General features: G+C 40.1%; 1 protein-coding gene across 1 annotated transcript in view; it reads left to right on the top strand.

Annotated features, from left to right (window-relative positions):
• Positions 1-23,203, top strand: part of BMPR1A (bone morphogenetic protein receptor type 1A) — a 90,599-nt gene that overhangs the window by 21,862 nt on the left and 45,534 nt on the right. Inside the window, 1 exon segment of the mRNA XM_042459784.1 lies at positions 17,348-17,468. The gene's annotated coding sequence lies outside the window, so the exon portion shown is untranslated.

The following is a 23,203-nucleotide window of genomic DNA, read 5'->3' as shown; positions in this document are numbered from 1 at the left end:
GAACCATCAGAAAACAAGTGTCACTATCTTACCCACCTATGAAAAAAGTTTTAGAATTTGGAGTGTCTTGGATTTGGGAATTCTGAATAATGAAGAACCTGTACATTATTTTGAGTCTACTTGTGGGCAAAATCACAATTTATATATTTTTTTTAATCTTTGTATCATGGAGAAAAGCTCATCATGGCCAGAGCTTTTGTTGGCAAGTTCATAGAATCCATCCTTTTCTGCTGAGAGTGTTACAGTATTGGTAAAAGAGCCCTTGAGGCATGTGTCTAAAGTAGATTCCCAAACTCTGGCCTTCCAGTTGTTTGGAACTTTGGCTTCCAGAATCTCAGAGCATTGGCCAAGATGACTTAGGCTTCTGGGAGCTAAAGTGCAAAACACCCACAGGACCAGAGTCTGGGAGTCATTGGTCTAAAGAATGACCTCTCAAGTCCTTGGTGTTGTGTCTGCAGAAGTGCATGCTTTGAGATCAGATATCAGCTGCTACTAGACTGGGTTAAGTTTTACTAGTCCCAATATTGCTTGTTTGTTGGAACTTATTACATCTGATCATGAACCATTGGTTCACAACCATAGATCTCGAGGATTTCCCCCCACCATCTGTCATTGTCATTTATTTCATGTCACTATCAGGTAAATGTCACAAATCAGGTAAATGCGACGGTCAGGAGTGCCTGTTATCAGCTTCGGCTGATACGCCAGCTGCGCGCTTTTCTGGAAGTAAGGGATCTCGAGACGGTTGTGCACGCGCTGGTAACCTCACGCCTTGACTTCTGTAATGCACTCTACATGGGGCTACCCCTGTGCTTGACTCGGAAATTACAGCTGGTTCAAAATATGGCAGCCAGGCTTGTCTCAGGAACATCTAGGAGGGACCACATTACTCGGGTTTTGAGGTCCCTCCACTGGCTGCCTATCAGCTTCCGGGCCCAAGGGTGTGGTTATCAACTTGTAAAGCCCTATAAATGGCTGGGTCCAAGCTATCTTAGAGACGCCCGTCCCCCCACCGCCCGCCGTCCTCCCTTACAATCCTATCCCCAGCGCCTCTCCGGTCCTCTGGAGGAACTTCTAACTACACCGTCTAAAATCTTAGGCTTGGCGGCGACCTCCCAGAGGGCGTTCTTCTGCTGTCGCACCACACCGACCTGGAAACGACCTCCGGAGGAGATCCGGCAGATAAACTCATTAGACAGACGTGAAAAAAGCGTTCAAACGGAGTCTCTTCGCAGGCTGTCCAGATGAACCAGCCCCGGAGCATGTTCCCTGATTCACTCATTCCTCCGTGCCCCATCTCAGTGATTTCGAGGGTCACAAGGATGAGCAGGGGTTTTTTAGTGTTAATTTTTGTGTTTATGCAATTGACATTGTGTTTTTAATAGGTTATACGTTTAATATACTGTATTTCCTGTAAGGTGGGAGGGATAAAGTGTTTTTTTAAAGTTGTCATTATTTTATATGTTCCTGTTGTTCACCGCCCATTGGTTTTGCCAAGCGGTATAAGACACATATACTCTCCTAAGAATCCTAATCATCTCCTTTACTATTCGTCTTCTTCCTATTGCCCTTCCCTTTTCCCCCCTTGGTGGCTGTTCATCTCTTATTGCACAGAGTTTCCGAAACTCTGTGCAGCTGGATCTAGTATACTATTTGCCTTCTTGGGAACCTGGATCTGTTTATAAACTGGGAAATGTCACACATTTCTCCATTACCTACTGCCTAGTTAATAAATATTCAACAAGATGCTCATAGGTTGTATATACCTAGATAGCACAAAAGTAGGTATTCCTCTCTGGTTAGATGGGCCCATTGTCTGGAAGCAACATTAGTTTTAGTGGCTGGTCAAAGGCAACTGCATATTTTCCTTTTCTCGCTCTTTTTCATGGGGATAGTTTTTAAAATCCATAGGAACAGCTCAGGTGTCACACTTCTGTCTCTGTGATGGCTTTATCACCATGCTGCTTTTATGTTCTGAGGGATTTTTTTCCATCTACCAGATCTGCCCAAACTGCTTGGGAAGGAGATTTGCTTGGTGGATGCACCCACTGTAAAATTATGGTTTTCTACAAGTGCTGAAGGTAGCAAGGAAACCCAAGTAGTAATATTTTGCTCTATAACTATTTTTTGGCTGTACTTCAGATAAACCTTTTCACTAGTCATTGCAGTATGCTTTGTTCTATATCCATGAAAATCTATTGGCTTTTTAGTATTACCCTTAAGGGTGTATCTCAGTGCTGTCTCTTATTTCATTTTCCCCACCCAGTTATGAAAAAGTTTATAAAAGATCTTATGAACTTAAAGTGACTGGTAGGGCCTCAGCCATCTAATGAACACACTGTTTAAGCTAGCCACTTCATGTTTGCTCATGTTTAAGTCTGTCTTTTTGATGGTCATTACCACTGCACGGTTAGCAGGAAAGCTCAGCAGCCTGAAATTGCATCCTCTGTAATAGGACGTTGTTTTTCCTCTCATTGCTCTGCAGACATAAAGAATTCAGTCCACACTTGGGATGTATGTCAGTCTCTTTTCTTTTATTTCCGCAGGTCAGCTATCATCTGTAAAAGATTTAAGACCATTTGCTATCTGTGGCTTGGCAAATCTAGCTGTTAAACAATAGTACTGTGCTAAATGGATGACTGAGGGCTTCAGCCGCCCCTTCTTCAGCCTTATTGGGGCCACGGCAACGTCATGCTGCGGCCCCAATCCATCCTTTAAGACATGAGAAGGAACTGCAAAAAGTGGCTACATCCTGCACCCTGGAAAGGGCACCATAGCTATGGCATCATGGCACCCTGGGGTTGGGAGTTGGGAGGAGGAGGAGGATTGCCCAGGGAAATAGGGCTGTGGAGCGAAGCTGGGGGATGTAGGGAAATGGATGCAGCAGAAGCAGCTTCTTTTGACAATTTATGCACATGATTTTTTGAGTGCTTGCTTTCCTCTTGCTCCTGGAACTTAAGAGCCATTATTATTATTATTATTATTATTATTAGTGCTATATGCAGATGCTACAGTCAGAATGCCTGCGCTGCATTTCCCTTTTATTCCTATTTGATTCCATGGGTCAGTTGGAGTGACAGGTCACTCTCTCAGCCTCAGTGGAAGGCAATGGCAAAGCTCCTCTAGCAAGAGGAAAAGGGTCAGTTCAGTTCAGGTCAAAGGCAGGGCACAAACGGAGCTGCCATCGTGTTTTGCTTGAAGCAGAGCTAGCTAGCTAGCTAGCTAGATAGATAGATAGATAGAACGTGGGTAGCTGCTGCTGGTTCACTTTCCCTGTCTTTTGCTGGCTCCTAGCAAAGACTTGCAAATGGAATGCTACAATCTGAATGTTACATTTGTTGCTCTTGTCAATTTGGCCAATTGACAAAATGATACATGTTTTTGCTACTGTCTCTAAGGAATTCAGGGATAGCCCTGAATTGCTTTTAAGAGGGGAAAAAATGCATGGCAATTGCATCCTTTTCTGGCATTTCTGAGGTGAGGAACTTATTATTATTATTATTACCTGTGTATGAGGCATTCTGGGGTGGTAAGGAGTGGGGGATACTGGGTGCATTACCTTGCATTTTGGGGTTGAAAATGGGGCCAAGGACAGATCATAACCTATGGAAAGCACACATCTAATGCCCATATCAGTGCTGGAAATGTCACCTATAACCATCGCAGAACTAACTTTGATTGACAGCCAGGCACCTTCACCTTAAACCCGAATTCTCCAAGAGGGCATTCGGGTTAAAATACCCCTGATTGGTAGTCAGCACTTGCTTCTGGAGAGATTCAGGAGGGGGCCCCCCGAATTTGCCCAGTTCTTTTCGGAGCAATGCCGCCAGTGTGAATGAGCCCAGAGAAGGCTCACAAAACTACAGTTCTCAGATTCCCCAGGCAGTTAAAGCAGTGTCAAACTGGATTATTTCTGCAGTGCATTTTGGACCTTTGTTCATGCTGAAATAACCTGTTGTCTGTTTTCAGATCACAGACAATAATAATAACATAAAAAGAAAAAAAATGATCTTAACATACTTCTGAAAACAAAAACTATTTTAAAAAAGCGAAGTGTTTAAAAATCTGATTTCAGTAAGACTCGAAATCTCAGATACAGAGTGACCTTGCCATATTTGAGCATCCAGGGACAGCAAGCCCTGTTGTCCCCAATGGTGGTGAGTGCCCACAGCTGCACTAGTGGCTGTACATATGTTGCAGTACCATTAAGGACAATGGGACTTGATGTCCCACATTTTTTCATATTGGGGGGGGCCCTCTGGAACAGATCCCCCATGGACAAAGTGAAGTGTTTTAAGACTGCTTCCTCTACACATCAACTTGGAGATGAGTCCATTAAAATGAAAGAAGGCTTATTTTCAGATTGTCTACAACCCTATTTCCACTTCTTATTTAAACCCATGAGACTTAAAGAAAGATCCACTTTGGCTACACAATACCCTTGGCCACACACCAGATGGTTAGACTCGATCAGGGAGGCCACAGGCCTGAGCCTGCAGGACCTAAGCAAAGCAGTTGAGGACTGCTTTGAAGATGTCTCATCCACAGGGTGGACATGAGTCAAGGTCAACTCAGGAGCAGTTAACAACAAACAACAAACACTTGTTTTTTTAACTGCAGCACTAGAAAAGCAAACTGCGTGCTTAATAAAATGATGTTAATGCTCAGCAGCTAATTGTTGATCTGGTATATACTGTAGAGTGGTTCAGATAGTTACACTTGTTGGCACAGGGACAGAGAAGTTACAAAATATATTCTCATTTTTAATTATAATCTATATTTGCTTGCTGCTGCTGCAAAGACAAGTGTATCTGTGGAGGAGCCTCCTTTGGTTGCATATTGTTGTATTTATAGCACAATAGATCCCTGAAGTGGTTGAAGTCTGACTGCTTTCCATGCATCTCTGCCAGTGCATCTGTTTTCTCTTAATTTATTTGTGAAGATGCCAAAGTGTGTGTTTAGAGACTGTTTTGCCTAATAAAGAGGAGACATTATGAAAATGCTTCAAATGTATTGCACTGCTGCTTTCTTTTAATGGACAAGTAAACTTAAATTGTAGTTAGAATTATGTATTGCTTCATGCTTCCAAATGGTAGTTAGGATTATGTATTGCTTCAAGCTTCGAAATGGTAGTTAGGATTATGTATTGCTTCATGCTTCGGAGAAATCTAAAAAGTGTTTTGGACACAAAATATTTTTGACATTAATGTTGTGATGCTGAATGCTTCATACTGTATTTCTTACTGCAACCCAGATGTAGCTTTTAATATATTTAAAAGGAGGGATGAGATTGGGTATGACTAGACTAACAAAATCTTTAAATCGCGTATCTGTTTAGATACCATCTCGTTTTACCATATTTTGAGCTTAGGTGCCCATCAGCTTGAAGTATTTCTCAGGAGAGAACTGTATGGTTTCTAGCATCAGTTGTTTGGGTATCCTTCTTAACATAACTTCCTCTCCCTCAAACAAGACAGAGAGAGAAACATATTGGTGAAATTAAATTTACAGCAGTGTGTTAAAGCCAGTTCAGATGTTCACACTTTGGACCAGTGAGAATAGAGTAGTCGGTAATATCTCCCAACCCTAAACCCCATAGTTCATTTGTTTGCATGCTTCATTTCTGACTTATGGTAGGCCAAAATTAACCCTTCTTGGGGGTTTTCTTGGTAAGATTGTTCAGAGTTCAGGTTTCCATTGCCTTCCTGTGAGTAGGAAGAGATTGCAATTTTGCCCGAAGGCCACTAAGTGGGTTTCTGTGGTGGAGTGAGGATTAGAAACCTGGTCTCTAGAGTTCTTAGTCCAACACCTAAATCACTAACCATGCTGCTTCATAGTTCATTACCCTTATCTGTTATGCATCAACCTTTCATAATCTGACCATTCTTCCTGGACTAAGAAGCCTTTCATCTGGGGTTCATAGATGAAACTAAAATGTACATGGAAGACATACTTTATGCAACACTGACAAAATGTTGCCTCTATTTTTACTGTGGAGAAAAATAATAGCTGTTTTTGGGATGGGAACTTGTAGTCCACAAATGTTGTTGGACTGTTGTTTCTGGCTAACTGGATGTGGAGAATTATTTTCAACACAAATGTGGAGGCCAGCAGTTTCCCCATTCTGCTGGTTCAGTGCAGGTTTGTGCTTGTGTTGGAGGTTTGGAAGACCATGTTTACAAACCCTGGATCCTTACAGACTTTACCAGCATTGTTTTTGAGCAATGGAAGTGATGTTTTGGTCACTCTTAAAGGAGTTTAATTTGTGTGTTGTTCTGAAGAGCAAATAGCTAAATAGCAATTTTGATTAAAGGAAAGATGGTCTTAGTATGTGTAGAAAAATGAGCATTTTCCAGTACACACCCTCCCCCAGCATGATTTCATCCCCTGGTTTATTGAAGCATAAATGTGTATAGCCTCCACTCTCCTCCACTTCCTCTGGCATGGCTATGAGGATGCAGTCAGATACAGTGCACCCGCATTATACACAGGCATGCTATACACAGCTTTGAGCTTACGTGCAAAGCTGCAGGAGCGTGTGGGGTGCAAGGTGTGGCATGTCCATTCGAATTAATGGGGCACGCCCTCATGGCACGTGCACACTGCCACATGCATGGGCCCCATTCACTTGAATGGGGCTCGAGCATATGCGATATTTGGCTTACACAGGGGGGCCGGAACGGATCCCCCACATAAACCAAGGGCGCACTGTACTTTTGATTAACCATAACCTAACATGTCATATGCATCTGGCAAATAGCGTGTTTATTTTAAACAAGCAAGCATTTGAGATCACTGTTTGAAATGGTCTTATCTGAAACTAAACTAACTGTACTTGAGATTAATCAGTCTGAATGAGGCATTCTAGAACTCATAAATTATTTCTAAACCTAAATTACAAACCATGGTTTGAACTGAGTTTCCATCTCTGGTTTATGGGCAGATAATTTAGACATAACAGCAAGCTGTATTTATCATATTGTAAAGCAAGTGGGGAATTGAAGTACAGTGGGCCTTTGCTTTATGCGAGTATCTGTTCTGGACCCCCCCCCCCCCCCCAAAAAGCAAATAACGCGTAAGCTTGAGCCCTATTATATCCAATGGGGCTCATACTTGCTGTGCAGCCACACACACACCACACAGCTGCGCTCGTGATTCATGAGCCCCATTGAATATAATGGGGCTCATGCTTGCCACACAACACCACACGCATTTCCTAGGCGCTTCAGCATATGCTGAAAGCCACCTATAAGAACTTGTGTATGGCGTGGCTCACTGTACGAAGCACACACAAACAAATCACATCTGAACCAGATCTCTGATGTAAACTGATCAATGAAATTTGCCAACTCTGGTGAGGATGAATGGATTCAAAATAGCAGTATAGAAATGGTTACACAATTGTGGGATTATTTGTGTCTCATTCATTGCAGCAAAAAAAAAAAACACAAACAATAACGGAAGGAAACTTTGAAATGTCTTTGACTCTGCTATTCATGGCTCAGTTTTAGCAGACCCTGTTATCTATAGAAACCATTGTAGGTTAATATAATATGTGAAAGTTCAAGCCTATTTACCCAAAATAAATAAACAAGTTGTATTCATGTTCTTCTCAGAAAAATTCTGACTAGATGTTGCCATGCATTAAATTAGTTAAGTGTTGCAGATTGTGGTGGTGGAGTGTTTTAAGCATACTTACTGAGAGGCATGTTCCCCTGAGCTCAGATCATTGTGAAACCAAAATGCTTTCATTCCTCAAAGTTGATATGCACACTGATAGAGAGAAACTTATTTATAGATTTTTATCTAAGATCGAAGTGTGTGTGTGTCTGTCTGTCTATCTGTCTAAATGCTACTACTGTTTCCTGCTTTCAGCAGAATAACTATGAACCAGTGCTGAGATGCCATTTTAAGAGGTTAAATTACTTTCTAAATGTTTCTGTGAAGGAGAAGGGAAGGGAAAAGATCATGTTACTCATTCGCATTCCAGAGCCTACCACTACACTTGAAGGCTGGAGACATGCTGGCTAGAATACGCAGTTGCCAATCGTCTTTAGCCCCCCCTTCCAGTCAGGAGAGAGACCAAAAGAGATTTTCTTTTAGAGGGGCCTGGAAAGGGAAAACAATTTTCTTCTTTTCAGAAATGTTTAAGTGGAGTTGCTATATCTTTTATTATGTTGATCACGTAATCACTGGCCTCACATTTCCCTAGTTATTTCTCCTTGGGGTTTTAGTTTTGCTTGCACCTGAAAGTTTTCTGCTTCTTTTGCATTTTGAGAGAACACAAGATAATACCGTAACAAAATCTGAAGAAAAAGCTCTAAGGGAATTACAAACGAGGTTTGAGATCCTATAAATACAGTGTATCATTATCATGTTCAGAATAATTTATATGAAAATTATAAAGGTTTTTAAAAGGGAGGGTAGGGTTTTTTGGGGAATTTATTCTGTTATGTCTGTGATCTATTATGTTTATTCTCAAATTCCATTATAACAAGAAAATAAGAAATTGCCTGGTTCCCTTCTCTCACATACACAAAAAGCACTGCCAAAAATAGGGGCATTTTTATCTATTCAGACAGATTTTATTTTATTTTCATTTGGTAAGAGCTCTTTACTGTGTAATTGAATGAAGCAGGAAAGACTTCTCTTCTCCCCTTTGCCACCTCAGGGATATAGGGCAGGAGTGCATTCCTACAGAAATTGCCCTGTGAGGATTATACACCTTACTATTTATTTTTTTATTTATTTTTATTTATATGCCACCTTTCTCCTGGAGTGAGACCCAAGGTGGCTTACAGAAAAAATCAGTTGATGTAATTACATTCCTGCCATCATTAATTTTTAGTTAGGAGCAGAAGGAGGGTAAATCAGGACCTTCTGGTAGATCTCTGAATGGTTTTAGGTAGATCAGCAAGATTCTCCTTCAACTTAATTGTTCAGCATTACCTCAACATTAGGAGGAACTTCCTGATAGTAAGGGCTGTTCACAAGTGGAACACACTCCCTCGGAGTGTAGTGGAGCCTCCCTCCTTGGAGGTCTTTAAACAGAGGCTGGATGGCCATCTATCGGGGATGCTTTGATTTGAGAGTTCCTGCGTGGCAGGTGGTGGACTGGATGGCCCTTGTGGTCTCTTCCAACTCTATGATTCTGTGATTCCCCCTTGTGAAAAACATACTGTACTGTCATAATGAAGAAATGTGGATGAGACAACCAGCAGTGGATTTTTGTATGGAAGAACCATGCATGAGCTCTGTTGAGTTCCAGTACTGAGATAAATTACTTGGCTTAGAATTCTGTCATTCTGAATATGTCTTTCACACCTGACTTCAGTTGTTGCATGTCCAGGCTTTAGTTCATGTCATTTGTTAAATTAAACATTTTTAAAATTAATCTTTGGGACTGTGGACTTGGATTTATTTATATATATTTTTTATTTTGTGTGTTCATCAAGAAGTCTTACTGAACACAAACCTAAAAAAATGTTTCTTTGAACTCTCTTGCAGTCCAGTTAAGTGGAACAGAACTTAAACCTAAAATATTTCTCATGCAAAGCCATTCAGTGTACCAAACTATAACTGGTTAAAAAAAGTCCTTCAGTAATCAGAAGATTGGAAGGATATTTGAAGGGTGGTGAGAGAAGGAGTGATGGGACCCAAATCTAAGCATGACATTCATTTATGTGAAAGGTGCTAAGTCAGAAAATGTTATTTAGAGCACTGGCAAATTTTCCAGTTCTCCTTTCCCCAAAAAAACCCACATTCCTGATGAAAATACAACAAAGCATATATGGTTTATCTTGCTGAATGAGATCAAGGCCTGTTTGGTGCTGCTGCAGTATCAGGCTGGAAAGCTAAGGAATAAAGCAGTGAGGATGACTGATCTGCTTTTTTGTTCATGTCTGTTGATGTTCAAAGGTATGTTTCTCTGAACATGGAGGTTTGATTTTAACTGTAGATACTTATGCTGTAGATATTCTGGGGCCTGTCCTTACTGTGATGTCATATAGAAAAAAATCTCACCATACTTTGTACCTCTATCAGTTAAATACATGCTGTTATCATTTAAATATACTGTACATTGTGTGAGGAAATAATTCTATTTGTTATTCCTGAGCCCTCTTCAAGTCAAATTCATTGTGTTTTGATACTGATGGAGATATTTAATTTGCTCTCTCCAGTCACTCTTAATTGTGTAAACCACTGTAATTTTAGGAAGCTACTTCAAGTCTTGTTTACATTTTGTATAGTGCAGTGCAGTCACCCCTCTGTTTTCATAGACTTCGAATCGGCATGCCTTATCATTTGCAGGTGGCAAAAGGATGGGGACAAAATGGTGCACGCGCCACCATTCAAGCCAATGTAGCTTGAATACTGGTGATTTTCTATTTTCGTGGGTGGGTGGGTCCAGAACGGATACTTCACCAAAACAGAGGGGCTACTGTATAGTTTATTAATAGCCTGCCTTTTTCCAAAGCTAGTACCAAAGGTAGGTTATGAAACAAAAAGAAATACAAGTAAACACAAATATTTTAATAAAATAGCTTTAACTGCTTTTCATCCTTATAAATATAGATGAAGTATACAACTGCAACTTAAAAAAAGAAAAACATCTCAAAACTGTGATCATAATAAAAACAAAGAATAAAAATAGCAAATATAATTTTAAAAAGTATCAGCTGATCAGAATGTATTGGCAAACGGAAAGGTTTACCTTTGCTTCTGAAACAGTGGTAATGTTTATCCTAGTCACAGTTTCCTGGGGAGGATATTCTACAACTGGGAAAGCTCCTGACATATCTGTCTTAAGGCCGGGGGTATTTAAAAGAGCCCCTCCTCCCATATGGGCCTGCTTGCAATTTGAGATCCACAAGGCAAACCCTATTGTGAGGCTCAGTTGGTGAACATGTGAGACTCTTTAGCTGCAGCTCAGTTGTAGCATTCTCTCCCACAAGAAGCCAGGCCTGGCTCCATCCCTACTGAGCTTTCAACACGTGACCAAGAGTCTGTTGTATTTCATATACTGTACAGTACTTTGATCGCTGAAGGCAATTTTGAAATTGTTTTAACTGTGATTTTTTTAAACATTAGTTTTTAGAAGTAATCTGATTTGTTTTTAAAGAATGATTTTATCTGTTGTCCTATCACCTTGGGGCCCTGGTGTGTTGATAGAAACAAATATATTTAATAATAAACTAATAAAAAACTTGAAATGCCTGGAGAACAGCTTCCACTGAAGATCGTAAATAATGGACATTTTAATATAGGAGGAGGCAAAGATCCTCTTTTTTCCCTTGCTACCTTATATAAGGAAGAGAGAGGAGAACGCACTCCTTCAATTGAGAGTAGTGGAGTCTCCCTCCTTGGAGGTCTTTAAACAGAGTCTGAATGGCCATCTGTCAGGTATGCTTTGATTGTGATTTCCTGCATGGCAGGGGGTTGGACTGGATGGCCCTTGTGGTCTCTTCCAACTCTATGATTCTAAGGCTCAGTATTCTAAATAGGTCCGTGCCACAGTTTATTCAGCAACATTATGCTGCTCTGAAATGTGGTGGATGCAACACCCCACTCCCAAATTAATAAAAAATGGATTTTCTGTTCCTGCTCTGCAAGTCAGTGTATTTAGTGTAGCACCATTTCCACTATAGTTGCGGTTGAGTAGCTACATGTAGCAACAGTGTATGTAGCACTTTGTTTCTGAAGATATATCTAGCCAGTTCAGCTGGCTTTAGATGAGCATCATAAGGCAGATTGTGGTTAAAGGAATTAACCATTTTAATTGCAAGAAAACTAGTTAAAATGATTGGTGGAATGCAACATTTGTCTTGAGTCCTGGGAACAGTTAAGTACCATGAAGCAGATGCATAATTTTAATTGTGTAGCAAATTCCATAAAATTACATATCGTTTTGCATTTTTAAATTGTATGTAGGAATGTTAGCTTAATGGGGTATTAATATAATGTTGGGGAAGCTGCCTTTTCCTGAGTCAGACTGTTCGTCAGTTAAGCCCAATATTGTCAACTGTTACTTCCAGTGCTTCCAGTGGTTCAGGCAGTATTCTGTTCTAGCACTTCCTAGAGATCCCTGGTATTCCTAGTGGCATCCCATTGAAGTGTACTTCTCAGGCCCAATATGGTTTAACTTTTGAAGTCAGATGAATTGAGTGTATTCACAGCGCTATAGTGTCATCATTTACTCACTTTTTTTGTCTTAAAAATTAGTAACATGCTTTATACAAGCTTGGTAATGTCTCTGCCAGTAACAGTTCATTTGTGATACATAAAAATGGTTCTCATTGCTGTGTAGCACATCCTGTTTCCACAAAGTTAAATGCATAGCTTTATGTGTAGAGTTCATACTGATATGTCTGCATGGTGACTATACAGATGTGCATCAGCCATCCTCCATTAATATATCTGCGTAGAGAAACTGACAGTTCTTTTTTATAAACCTGTATATAACATTCAGTTGTATACAAATAATAAAACAATTATCTTTGTTGAGCAATTTATTGCTAGTTAAAGATGTAATGACTAGAAATTTTACTTTGTTTTTGGTGAACTTGTAGCTGTAGATAATAAACACTATATAAACTCTTAACCAGATTGACAATGCTTGTTACTAAAATGTGTATCCCAGAACCTGACCTGAGCTGGTGCCCTTCAGATGTATTGGATATCAACTCCCAACATTCCCGTCCAACCTTGGTCTTGCTGACTTGAAATCATGGGAATTGCAGACCAACAATGCAGTTGGCCCTCCATATCAGAGGGCTAGCCATTAGTAGGATGGAGCATCTATGGATGGCCTCGCCCCATTATTCTCAGTGGTGGTGCATATACGCAGCTGCACTACAGCGGTCATGTGCACATCATGTGTCCATAGAGAATAATGGGACTTGAGGTCTCATGATATTTGGTATCCGTGAGGGAGTCTGGAATTGAACTCCTGTGGATATAGAAGATAAATTTCTTCTTAATCTCAAAGATGCTACTGAATTCTTTTATTTTTATTTTTGTGAAGTTATCTTTGATGAAACTCCAAGGTATTTCCGCTTGTTTCCACATTTCTTTAGTAGTTTATCCATGCTATACTCCTGTATGGACAGTATTCAGAAACTTTTACCATGCTCTGACTTGTTCAACCCTACCTTTGATAGTTCAGAGATCTGTGGGAAAATTGCAGAAGTCACAAAATTGGCACTTGGATTTAATAAATAGCTCCCCAAACATCCCTCATTCAGTTAGAATGAGGGATGCTTGTGTAATCCATCAACATAACCATAGGGAGATTGTGTAATCCATCAACATATAATCATAGGGAGAAATGGTGGGGGCTGGGGTAGGAAATATGCTGCCTCAATTTAGAGACTAGTCTGTAATCTACAACTGCTTCCATTTTGAAGAGCATTGTTTCTGTAACTTGTGTGTTTTGCTGGTGGCAACTGGGTTTTTTTTTTTTTTTAATAAAAAGCTGGTTGTAGTTATTTTCTTCTTTGTATTTGCAATCGTAAGGTTACATGCTGGAACACCAAGTAGTCACTTTCCCCCACATTACCCTTGATGTAGTGGTGAGAGGATTCATCTGCATTCACACTGTAGAAATAATCCAGTTTGACACTGCTTTAACTGTCATGGTTCAGTGCTGTGGAATCCTGGGCATTGTAGTTTGCTGTGGCACCAGAGCTCTCTGACAAAGAGGGCTAATTGACTCACAAAACTACATTTCCCAGAATTCCATGGCATCAAACTGGATTATTTCTGCCATGTGGATACAACCTTCGTTTGTGTGAAGCAGACATGTGACGTAGATCTACCATATACATTTTTCAGTGATGTGTATTTTAAGAGGATATTAATATTGTTGCACTGACTCAATGACTTATTTTGTTGGGGAAGAAAAAAGCCCAGTTCGTTTGCTAATAAACTGAATGGTGCAATGTGAGGGCTCTCAAATGGAAAGTTATTACTCTCCTGTTGAAAGCAACTTCATTGTGCTGTAATGATCATATTGCACAGGCTCAGTGAACTAAAGTGGCCCTGCCAGTATTTTCTTTTTGGGGAACAGATTACATATAAAATATAACAGTCAAGGGATGGAAGGAGTTTGGTTAAGGATGGTCCCTCTTGTGTAGCACCAAAGACTTTTATTGTGCAATGCAAGCATAGTTCTCTGATGTGTGCGAAGGGCACCCTTTTCACTCTTACCAGATTCTGGGTTTTGTTGTCAATTGGACTGTCTTGAAAGCTGTAGGAAGTTCAGTATAATGGTATTGTACTGTACTACTGTCAGATTGAAGCACAGGATTTGTGAGAAAAATGATACTGTATATATCATGACTGTGTCAGGGATGCAAGTATTAACTTTCAGTTTTCAACATTTTGTAGGCATTCAGTAGAAGTTAAAGAGATTTTGGAGAAGGGGCAAGAAACCTACTTTGTGTTTTGGCTTTGCATCTATCTTGTCCTTACATTATTCCCCCCCTCCCCCAAATATAAAATAGTGTAACCTTTTCTGTGCTTGACCTGAAAGCTAAACGTTAGCCTGTCTATTTAGCAAACACTATTGTCATCAAGAACTGATGCTGTCTGGTATTCAAGCCAGTGTCAAATTGCTCCATTTTAAACAAATCTATTATTGATTGCCAAAGTTGTTAAACCAGTGATTGGTATTCCTATAAGCACAGAGACAGATGTATTATGACCTTGTAATAGCAAAGGTTATTATGCAGCTCGACCATAGCAATCTTGCAGCTTTGAAGAGGCTGATTATATCTTTGTCTGTCTGTGCTGAAAGCAAAACTTTCAATAGAGCTTCTGCACATATTGCTCTCTGCTACCAGATTGAATCAGAATGATACAGACCATGTGAAGTTAGAATTATGAGATATACAACTGACTTTTATTCTGGTACTTCATAATAGTTTGCATACACAACAGCATAATTTCTGATGTTTGTAGTGTTTCAGCAGTTCTGATATATAGCATCATTATCCATATATAGCACAATAGTCCAATTTAACAGCCAAAAATAAAATGCAGCTGACCACATTATATACCCATAGGGGTTAGGATATAGCAACCTTCAATAGATGCCAAATTATTTACGTTCCCACTTTTCATAGTTTTATGTTTTTGCAATATTAGATGGTAGTAGTGACACATTTTGATACTAGGTTTTCAGCAAATCAGAAATATTGTGTTTTAGACATTATGATAGACTTTTTCACAAATATGTTGAAATGTATATATACATTTCACCTCTGAAGCACAATATGAGGAGATACAGCAGTACAGTGTTAGTTGGCCTCTTTGTATTTCAGACAATCCTATCTCACATTTGCTGGGGCAGGGGTATGGAGATACTGTTGTTCACAGTATAGAGAATCATGTTTCTCTGAACATTATTGAGCATTAGTTTAGTATTAAACAGCAATAGTTTAGCATTATGGCCCTACCTCCTGGGAGTGAGAACACAGTCATTGGACCAAATCCCCTCCATGTGGACTTTACACACAAACACATTCTAGCAGTAAGTCTTGGGACTCCTAAGCTGTCATTCAACCAAACCTACTTCAACATAGAAACATTTCCTAGCCCCGTGTTGGCAAACCTGTGGCACGCGTACCATTTCTGGCATGCAGCCTGGTCCGTGAGGGCATAGAGGCCACAGGTAGTAGGGGTGTGGCCCATGTGGCCTGGCTCCTTCTCACAGCCCAGTTAGCCCTGAGACAACTTGGCTGTGGCAAAGAGGGATGGGGAGGCACGTGCTGGCTCCTTGCAGCGACCTAATTCTCTAACGGAAAACTGGGCTGCTACAAGGAGCTGGGTCGCACTCCGGCGATCTGGCTGAAAGTCCCGCCCTTTCTGGCTGGAAGTATTGCCCTTTGCTATGGGGTTCTGGGAACTGTTGTTGTTGTTGTTGTTGTTGTTGTGTGCCTTCAAGTTGTTTCCAACCTATGGCGATCTTAAAGTGAACTTATCATGGTGTTTTCTTGGCAAGATTTCTTCAGAGGAGATTTGCCATTGCCTTCTTCTGAGGCTGAGAGAGTGTGACTTTCCCAAAGTCTCCCAATGGGTTTCATGGCCGAGCTGGGATTCGAGCCCTGGCCTTCAGCATTGCACGCTCAAACTGCTGGCTCTCTTTGTTCTTGTACTGTGCCTTCTGTGCTTTATTATGCTTGTTGTTGTTGTTGTTGTTGTTGTGCCTCCAAGTTGTTTCTGACTATGGTGATCTTAAGGTGAGCATATCATGGGGTTTTCTTGGCAAGATTTCTTCAGAGGAGGTTTGCCATTGTCTTCCTCTGAGGCCAAGAGCACGTGACTTGCCCATGGTCTCCCAGTAGGTTTTAGGGGATCTTAAGGTGACTCTGTCCTGTGGTTTCCTTGGCAAGGTTTCTTCGGAGGAGCCTTTGCCATTGCCTTCTTCCCCTGAGGCTGAAAGAGTGTGACCTGTCCAGGGTCACCCAAAGTTGTCGTGGTTGTGTGCCTAAAAGTCCTGTTTCTATCCTGAGAAAAGGAAATCTAGATTTGGTAACTGAGGATTTCAAATCTTACTCCAATTTTATTTATATTCTCACCTTGATTTAAACCTGTAGTAAGACGGTCAAAGTATTTGGGATTTTATCCTCAAATCTAAGCAGTTATTTGAATATGAGTATTGGACCTATATGACATACCATCACTGTAGACATGATCAAGGGCTGTGGCACATGCCTAGAGGATTTTTGACTTCTCGTGCTGTTTTCACGAACTGCTTTGAAATTTCTCCCAAGTTGAAAAAAAATTGCTGCACAGCATAAAGGGTTGTACAAAACTAGTTCTGCACATGCTGATTAATGTATATAAAAGTCCTTTGTAGTTGATAGGACAAAATGCAAACATATTCTTCTCACCATATATACTCTTCTATATGTCTAAAAAGGTATGCCCAAAAATTCACCCCAAAATCCTAGGTCAACTTTTTTTACAGGTCAGTATGGTAATGTGACAGCAGTTCTTTCAGATTTTCCCATGCAGTTTCTTTCCATCCCGAGCCAAGTAGATAGATTCCTTGGTGACTGATTGTTCTTTGTTTAACAGTCTTCACTGTCTCCAGATTGAAGGCTGAACATTTAAGCCTCATATTGATTGCTGCTTCCCTTTTGGCCACTTGCACACACACACACACACTGAAGGAGCTCCAAGTTTTACACTTGACCTATCCATGGGTCATATCAAAATCCATACTTTTGGTCCCAAAACTTGCCCTCAACTTATACATAAGGTTGACTTATAGTCAAGTATATATGGTAATTATTCATAAAGTTTCTGTAAGCTTAACTTTTTAATTCTTCCTATTTTACAGATTTAAAGAAATATGCATTGTTACAATTTTATTCTGGAATTGTTGAAGTGGAAATACAGATGAAACCAGCTGACAGAATATCAACTGTATAGCATTGCGTCACTCAGTTCTCCAATAAAGGGTAAGAATTCCTATGGTTTGTTAAACAGAAAACATTTATTTTATTTTAATTTTTAAAATATTTATATCTCATTTTTCATACAAACTCAGGGCAGCTAACAAAGTTGGTAATGTAAATACCATAAAAATATGAATTACAAGTACAATAAAAGCTTTTATCTCTTTAAAAGGAAGCAGAGCACAGAAAATAGTAACATAAGGTCAGCAGTAACACAAATCATGGAAAAACTGAGGATTTATCTAGAGTAAGTTACTTTTTTAGACTACAGCTCCCAAGAAATGGATATTCTGAGAACTGTAATCCTTTGAGTAGTTTTCCTGAGTTCCTGAGATATGGGAAAGCTACTTGTAAAAGTTAAACAAAGAACTGTTTGCATCATAAGTAAACATATCCAGGAGTTCATTTCATTAATTCCATGGTTGTCTTTATTCAGTATTTTTCTTAAACTTTCATCCTATTATTTCCACTATTTGTGGCTAGTTTATAATAAGAATATACTCCTGAGTGAAAAATACATCAGAATTTATTCTCCTAAGATTCTAATTGCACATATTTTTCAGAAGACAGAGAGAAAGGCTGGTTCAGATACAATGCATCTGTTGCCTTGACTCAGATTATGGTGCAAGATCTCATATTCTCCTCCTTAAACCATACTCAAATTTCCACACATGCTGTAGCTGCCTTAAAGCTGTGACTCAGTATTATATCTGCTATGGTTAATGCTAACTTGGATGACCTCATAGCCCAGGATTTGCAAGCAGCCTGAGACTACTTTCAATTTGTAGGTTACATGACTAACCTTTGTTAGCATTAAATATAGTTGTTGGTTTTTTCAAATAAATTATGGACATAAATATATATGTAAAAAAATGTGCATTTAATTTCAGTTGATTTAAATAGGACTTCATGCACTGATAACCCATAGCAACATTTTAGGGCACAGTGTGGGTCTGTATTTGTGGTAAATCATTAAAATGGGTTTTCTAAAATAATGATTATTAATTTTGTTAAGTACTGTTTAATATCTTTTCCATACCTTGACATAGGCCTGAAGCACATTGGCCAAATAAAGTGGTTTCTGGCCACTCTGGCGGTGGGACATGAAGACGCCATATGCCCCTGGAGTGGTCAGACACAGATGTGAGGCTGTTGACGGCCTTGGACTGCCAGAAAAAGCAGCAGGGAAAGTCAGTTTTTTGGCAGCAGCCCATTTGGGATTACAGTAGTGGCACGCTTTCAGAGTGTGCTGTCTAGTTACCATGGTCCCGCACCACTCAGGGTTTGATTGGGCCTGGAGTGGCCAGGTGTCACTCCAAGCCACTGGTCCACTTCACCCCATATTTGTCTTAGAAGAACATCAGGTTCCTTCCTGCGACATGAATTACCAAATATTTTATTTTTTTCTATACTAAAACCAGATATTTGAGTCAATTTCACTTTTTTTAGGCCTCATATTTTTTTTCATCTTTGTTTTTTGCTTGTTGATGTTAAATCCAGCTACCTCTGCATAGATGTTAAGCACTTTTAATAGTAAGTACAATATACGTGTCTTGTTAGGATGAATCATGGTTGCAGTGGTAGGAGCAGGAAGTATTCAAAGAGTCCTACCTTGGTAGATCAGCCATAGCTAGGGAACAGGAAATGTTACAAATACAACAGCTCTAGATGATAATTTTCATAAAGCATATGTTGCCGTATCACTATCAGTTGAGATTGGCAGGCCATTTCTTTGACCATATTAATTTAAATATTGTCTACTTCCCGATAGACAGCTCTTTGTGCTACCATTTGAAAGACAATGTGCAGATGACATGTCTTTGTTCTTAATAGGTTTTTGGTAGGAGGAAAAGGATGGAAAAGACAGTGGAAAAACACAAGAGAATTGCAAGACATTGCCATATTGACACACACTCCAGGATGCTGCAAAGTGATTGCACAGTAAAACTCAGTGTATAACTCCAGTTAGGACTAAAACAGATTGACAGAAAATGCTGGCTTTGGGGTGGCATGGGGGTGTGGTGTATGCACTGTACACCCAAGTTGGCATCGCACTGCCCTGCTGACCACACAGCAGGTGGCATCATGACATTTCTGCAGTGCGGCATTTCTGCGACATGGTGTTTACACATGCCACACCACAGAAATGTTGAAAGCTACCGCTGAGACAGAAAGGGCACCTTATTTAAGCAGCATTTTGCCATTTCATTTTCTGCTGCAAAAATGCCCGTTTGGGGCTGTGGTGTGTGGTTGCCGCAGCAGGAAATCCAAGGTGCAATTACATTGGGTCATCTTGCAAGGAGAAAATATTTCACACTTAACTACATCTGCGCAATACTTGAAAATAAACACCTTGAGTCAGGTGAGGTGTGGTCTTGCAGGCACAAAGATCTTTTGGCCAATCTGCTCAGAGTTGCTGAGAAGATCAATAGTAGTATTGTTTTGGCTGTAGATAGAGGGAATTTTTTTTTTAAATCATGTTTCAAAGATCCTGCTTTGGTTTAGATTGTTTTTAGTTCTCATGCTTAGGTTGGTAGGCAGTTGACACATAATAATCACCCTTACTAGAAACTGGTCCTTTATGATGAATATTTCTGTGAATGTCCTTGAATTAATTGTGACGAAAGCCTATCAGCAAATTTAAATGGTAAGGTTTTTTATAATGAGTAGATTTTATAGATGAATTCACTCTAAAGCCCCAAATGTATGAAGTCGAAGGCTTTCATGGCCAGCATCTATGGTTTTTTGTGGGTTTTTAGGGCTATGTGGCCATGTTATAGAAGGTGGCCACATAGCCTGAAAACCCCACAAAAAACCCAAAATGTATGTTTAGATGTGTGTATTCCCTTTACAATTTTTTTTTTTTTTTCTTTTTCTTTTTAACCAAACAGTGCTATTGTTGGATAGGGCAAGAGGAAATGAAATCTTGCAAGGGTAGTGATGAAATAGTCCCGAGAATTATAGAAAGAGAAGACATATCATGTGGACAAAATAATGGAAATCTAGTGGAAAGAGAGTGGACACATTGTGCATGTTTTGCTGTTCTGAGGATTACAGTGAACATCAAATAGAAAACTGCTTTAAAATAAAAAGTTCAGGTTTAAATATTAAGATGTAATTTTTATGGCAACATTTTGCCTTCTGCCAAAATGAGATAATTCAATAACTTGATAATAAAACACCAGCATGAGTTTTGATTTTTGTTTATTTTTTGTTGTAAATATCAGCAGTTGAGGAAAAACTAAACAAAATGCTGGTTAGAAAAAAGCATGGCAGAGGAATTCAGGTTAACTTTTGCATTCTGCTCTTCTCCATGTGTAGAACTATGAAGAATAATTTTACAGACAGTTGTGAAATTGTTTTAGGAACAAAATGGTTTGAACAGAAGAAAATATATTTTTGTGAATTGATATGTTCACAGTTTAGTCCAAGCAAATTTAGTCCAGGTAAAGTAGACATTTGTTTATATGTGTGTTTGAAATTGCAGTCAACCCTTTTTTTGTTCAAACAAGCAGCTATTTACTGACCTGGCTATAAGAGAGCATTTAGAAATCAAACTCATAATTGAATGGTGCTCTCTTCTCTTACTGTTTGTTGTTGTGTGTCTTCAAGTCATTTCCAACATATGGTGACTCTGAGGTGAACTTACCACAGGGTTTTCTGGGTCTGAGAGTGTGTGACTCGCTCAAAGTCACGTAGTGGATTTCTGTGGCCGAGCAGGGATTCAAACTCGGATCTCCAATCTAGTGCTGAAACCACTACGCCTCACTGGGTCTCTCTCATACTGTATCATACTGTGTACCTGTCATGAGCTCATCTCACATTCTGAGCTGTTGACAAAGACTACTAACTTTTTTTTTTAAAAAAATCCTATTTATTTATCAATTACCTTTCTCCCAAAGCTCAAAACATGGCTTGCAATATGTTAAAGCACAATAAAGTATAAATATTAAATTGTGTGTTAATTTAGAACACCACTCTAAGACATCACATGAATAAAACATTAATATATTTAAAGTGCATCTCTCTGTTTAGACCCAGTTAGTTGCTGCAGGTGTGTCTGAATAACAAGGTCATTGCCTGGCAGCAGCAGGACAGCTTTGACACTAGATAATATGGAAATACCTGTCGTCTTTCTGATAGAAATACCATTGGGAGTGATTCTTAAGTGTTAAGAACGCATGTTTGGGTAGAGTACACAACGTAGTCATATCTTTCCAAGCAGTATAAAAAAGAGGTTCTTCTTTGTGGTCTCTATGCTTCAAACAGTTGGGTTGTACAGATACTGGCCTTGGAAAGTTCTAATGCTGAGTAGTTTGGTGGGTTGTCCTGCCCCCTCCTGTCCACTGTGTTCTTCCCAGTCTACCACACTATTGTCTCTCCTGATGTCCATCTCCTGCATCAACTGTTGTTGGACAGAACACTTGTTAAGGGAAAAGAGCCCCCCCCCCCCATTACAATACTACTCATGATGGTACCACAACCACTACTATCATGTCTATTTTCGTTACTGCTGCTCTTCTGTTATCTGATACTGAAGCTGTTGGATATTTCCCCTTTTCTATTACTTGGAGGGCTCTCCTTGACCCTGAAAATGCCCCCATCACAGGGATTCCCTACAGCTATACTCACCAACCCCAACCCTACCATGCCACTGGCCTCCCAGATCATCCTGCTCACACCCTTGGCCCCCACACTTCAAGACAAATGCTGCAATGTTGAGGACTCATCCATCTCTGGTACTGATGACTTGCTCCATGACCTCGACCTTCACAGTCATATCCACAATCTTCATAGCACCTCTCCTGACCATCATACCCTTACGTCTGCATCATTATCATCAAGTCTTTCCACTACAGCTCCACCAGTTCCAACACAGCCCATCGCTTCCACTGCCTTCCATCTAGATGCTTAGCACCGCTATCCACTGGATTCTTCAGAAGAGGAGTACGACTTGGACTTGTCTTCTCCAAATTTTCCCTCTTCTCTAATCTCATCCCCATCTAATAACATCAATTACATGACACAGGGGACACCAAGATGTTGGCAGAGGTTATTCTGAGGATGAACCAGATCTTGAGCCTGGAAGTGACGTCACCTCACCTCTGCCAGTAGCGGATCCGGTGTTTTAGCTATTGAACTTTCAGGGCTCCATTCTGACCATGATCCAGCACCAACCATGCCTTGCAAGATCTGTTCAAACAATTTTGGCAGAAACCAGCTTCCCTCCCATTTGTGTCATGCCACCTAGAGAGCCTGCTCCAAACACAACCCAATGGTGCTGAATATCTGTTCCAGTACCCTACCACACATTCATAGAGGAGACCTCTCAATCAAAAGCAGGGGGGAAAGTCCCATTCAAGTTTGGTTGACAGAGAAAGCAGTCAGCTGGACATGTGCAGTCAGAGGTGAGAATGGCAGACCTCCTATTCCAAGGTGAAATCCTCCACCCCAAACTCAAGACACTTACTCTCTCAGCATGGAGAAAGCACAATAACTTCCTCGTATAGAAAGGCCTTCACCAAACAATCCTACAAATACAAGTGGAACAATTTCCGCTCATTTGGAACCATGAGATCTGAGCAACCTTCCCCTGCAAGACTCTAAATCTTTTTCTCATGGACTTCTGAAAAAAAGGACTTGCATTCTCATTGCAGAAGGTATACTTGGCTGCCATAGTATCACATGAACCTGTATCCTCCTTGATGTTTTTTTCAAACCCTTGTCAAGACGTTTTT

Source organism: Sceloporus undulatus, chromosome 3 (assembly GCF_019175285.1).
Source record: "Sceloporus undulatus isolate JIND9_A2432 ecotype Alabama chromosome 3, SceUnd_v1.1, whole genome shotgun sequence".
NCBI classification, from domain to species: Eukaryota; Metazoa; Chordata; class Lepidosauria; order Squamata; family Phrynosomatidae; genus Sceloporus; species Sceloporus undulatus.
The sequence above is the reverse complement of the archived record's forward strand: the minus strand, read 5'-3'. Positions and strand labels throughout refer to the sequence as shown.